The following is a 4,351-nucleotide window of genomic DNA, read 5'->3' as shown; positions in this document are numbered from 1 at the left end:
GCCGCCCCGGCCCGTACGTCCCCGTTGTCGCCGCCCCGTCCCTATCCCCGTCGTCGCCATCCCCGTTGTCGCCCCCCGTCGCCTCTCGCCTCGCCGGTGAGCACACACACACACACTACATTTTTTTAGTTTTTTAGTTATAGAAATATTTATAAAAATGTTAGAAATTTTTCTTTTTTAGTTATAGAAATAGTTAGTTATATAGCATTGTTAGAAATGTTAGAATTTTTTTTGTTTTTTAGTTATAGAAATAGTTATAAAAAAGTTAGAATTGTTAAATTTTTTTCTGTTTTTAGTTATAGAAATAGTTATAAAAAAGTTAGAAATTTTTCCTTTTTTAGTTATAGAAATATTAGAAATTTTATACAAATGTTAGTTATATATATAGAAATGTTATAATTGTTTTTCTGTTTTTTAGTTATAGAAATATTAGAAATGTTATAGAAATGTTAGTTATATAGCATTGTTAGAAATGTTATAGGAATGTTAGTTATATAGAAATGTTAGAAATTTTAGTTATGAAAATCCAATCATTAAAAAAATGTTACTTTTTGCGGGCATATAGCTAGTATTTGTTCTCGACGATGCCCGGCCCGCATCCTCGCCGTCGACCGTCCGCGACGACGTCCGGCTGACCCATGTCCGGGACTGGGCTCCGCCGGGCTGGCACTGGGAGGTTCTCCCTAGAGGGGCGCGCCGCTTGATGAAGAACCCGGCCCCGAGTCCCATCGTCGACCCTGATCTCGTTTGGTGGCGTTCGCGTGGGCCAGTTTCGGTGCGGAGGGAGCCGGCTATGCGGTGGGAATGCCTAAGTGGGATAAGTTTGAGAAAGAGATGCTGGATGCATGTGTCACTCCAGAAACATTGAGCTGCCCCCCAGGTGCAGGACTTGGTTCTATGCGCATGGGGGGGAGTTGGACCCGAAGACAGGCAAAGTTTCGAAGAAGGCATGTCTGGACGGAGTCGAAGATAAGCTACTTGTTGCAATAGAAGAGGCTCGATCCGGGTTGTTCGAGCCCAACAGAGAGAACGACGAGCTTACGCGTGCCCTGGGAAATCCAGAACACCCGGGAAGAACACAAGGCATGGGCGCTATTCCGTGGTATGAGGGGTTTTCGAACTGGAACGCCGACTACAGAACCCGTGCGAGAAAGAAGATTGCGGAGGAAAAGAAGAGGAAGATGGAGGAGGAGCAGAGGAAGCTAGACTATGAACGCCTTCAAGTCCTAGAATCAGCGCACGCGGACTTGGCAGTCAAATTCCAGCGGCAGCAGGAGCAGATCGACTCACTTAGCCAGCAAAGGGGGTCTCAGCAGCTAGCGGATGATCCACCATTGGATAGCACCGTCCCATCCATGTCGAGAAGCAGCGTGGGTTCCGCCCTGGGCGACACATTGCTGGATAGCTACCCAGTGGATGACATCATGGAGAACACTAACTGCGAGCTACACTTCAAAATGAAGAACATATCCATGAAGGTGGCGGATGCCCTTGCTTTTACAAATCCCCCCGAGGCAACCTTCCATTGCAACCCGATTCCAGCGGGCTATGCTCGTGTCTTGGTTGATGAGGTGGTGGACCAATATTCGGGGCTAGAGCTTTACATTCCTGGAGGTGACGATGAGCACACACTAGGAGAGGCCAACCATCGTATCATCCTATGGAGAAAGGATTGCATCATGTTTCAAAGGCCACCGACACCGCGTCATCCGACTCCTCATCGCAGTCCGCCACCGAGTCAGCAGACTCCCGCTCCTCCAAGTCCACCAACGCGTCAGGCCACTCCTCCTCCAAGTCCGGCACAACTTCAGGCCACTACTCCTCCTCCAAGTCTGGCAAAGCGTCAGGCCACTCCTCCTCCAAGTCCGGCACAACTTTAGGCCACTCCTCCTCCAAGTCCGGCACAGCTTCAGGCCATTCCTCCTCCTCCAACTCAGCCACGTCAGTCGTCTTCGCCGCCTCAGCAATCACGGAAGAGAGCCGCCTCAGCTATGGTGCGTAGCGCTGCAAGTCGAGGTAGTACTGGAGGTACAGGCGGAGGCAAGCGATTTCAATATGGTCCAAGCCTCGTGCCTCTTCCGTAGAGGCCTTACGACAAGTCTGAGGAGGAAAACGTAGCCATATCGAAGGCCGAGGTGGAAGCCCATTTTGCACCTAAACCGCCACCGCCGCCAAGGGAGGAAGTGCCTGTGGAAAAGATTGACCACTTCATTCGTATGGCTAGAGCACCAGCTCCCAAGCCTGTTGACACAGACTATGAGCGCCACATCAAGAAGTTAAATCGAGCACGTCTATAGAAAGAGGCGAGCTCAAGCTCGAGAAAATCAGCTGGCAAAAGGAGTGGTAAAACCGTTCCCCAGCTGGGAGAACAGGCGGCGCAATCAATCCCCCCGCTTGTTGTGCCAACAACACATGAGAGTAGGCACGCCCAATATTATTGTGGGCGAACCGTTAACGTTCCCGGGGTGGGCGATGTGGTAATAACCGAGGAGCATATTGCGCAGGCTGAATCGATCGATATCACTGTTGGAAAACTCCTCGATATCGAGCCCATGTCTCCGACTAGAGAGGAGGAAATAAAACGGAAATATGCCCGGGGCCAACCTTTGGTCGAGCCAGAGGAGGTCAATAAGCTCCCAACGAGAATGTATGAATTGCATCAATGGTACATGGACATTACCAAGATTTCCAATCGAGAGTCCCTCATGGTGAATGTCAACAAGGAGCATTACTACCATGAGAAAGTTGTGACCGTTGAGTATTCAGAACTATTTCAGCTATAAAATAAAGACGCACTCGACAAATCTATCATCAGTTGCTATTGTCTGTAAGTGATTTCTTTCTGTAATTTAAGTCTCAAGCTAGCTATAGTGATCATTTTGATCAATCATTACCTCTAATTATCCTCACTATATTCTTTTCTGTGGTATTATGCAGGATGAAGATTTATGAAATGAAAAAAGGTGGACGCTATGGCATTGGGTTCGTTGACCCAAATACCATTAATGAATACACATGCAAAATAGATCCATATCACGCAAAAAGTCTAGAGGAAAGCATGCTACAGTTCTTCAAGGAACTCAAATACAATGAAGATATACTACTTCCTTACAACTTCAAGTGAGTCACACTGTCTTGTACTACAAATTCTGTATTTCCCTACTAGCTAGCTACATGTTTTTGCTTACATATGTCTGCTTAATTAAGAAATGCAAACATGTGTGCATGCAGATTTCACTGGATCTTGTTAATCATTAAAGTTGATGAAGGAATAGTTGAAGTACTAGACTCACTACTTAAGAAAGCAAGTGACTACACCATCGTGAAGGGGATAGTCAACAGGTAATTTCAATCATTATTAACTATATCTCAGCCTATTTAATTAGTTTGTCATTTCCTGATAACAACTATTTAATAACCCATTTATTGATTTTCTTTGTCGGCGGGCAGGGCTTGGGAAAAGTTCATCAGGGCCACTCCAGGCCCATGGAAACAAAATCTAAAATGGTATCGACCCAATGTAAGTAATTAAGTAGTACTAGCTAGCTGCCATCTCTTTAATTATCATGCTTGATTAATTATTATCTGATCAAATTCCATTCTCGTAAAGGCCCTGAAGCAGGCACCGGGGAATGATCTATGTGCATACTACGTTTGCGAGAACATTCGCATGATGGCGTCCGAAAGGAGCAAATCTCAAAGACAGGAGTGCGTACGATATCGATTGTCAGAACACTATTCACAATTTTTACACCATTATCAATATCTAGTCACACGACTAATACACATGCATATTGATCTCCTTCTTAACAGTTCAAAGAGGTGCGGGACAAGCTCCTAGCACAGGACCGCATAGAAGCAATTCAAGAGGAAATAGCGGGATTTTTGCTCGACCAGGTCATAGATCCCAAAGGAGAATACTATTACCCGCTACCGCCCCCATGAACGCACCAATTAGCTAGGCTAATGCCACTAGCTCCGAAGGCACCAATTAGGAGAAATTGTATATATATATATACATGTGTGTATATTTGTGTGAATTAATTAATGGTGCTTGTGAGACATTCGATGATATATATATATATTATGATCGGTTCTACTAGAAATTCTATTTATATATATGCATAACGTGTACAATATGTAGTATCGCAAAATACCAGCAAACGAAAAATAATTAAATGGAATACACAAAATTAAATGAAAAAGAGATCATTAACCCAAAACTTCCCCAATCTTTTAATACCAGTTGGTGACACAAACCGGTACTAAAGGGCTCCCTGCGCCCGAAGCTGGCTCGTGCCACGTGGTTGCCCTTTAGCATCGGTTCGTGCTGAACCGGTACTAAAGGGGG

This window comes from Triticum urartu, chromosome 7 (assembly GCF_003073215.2).
Source record: "Triticum urartu cultivar G1812 chromosome 7, Tu2.1, whole genome shotgun sequence".
Classification (NCBI taxonomy): Eukaryota; Viridiplantae; Streptophyta; class Magnoliopsida; order Poales; family Poaceae; genus Triticum; species Triticum urartu.
Note: the sequence above shows the minus strand (reverse complement) of the source record.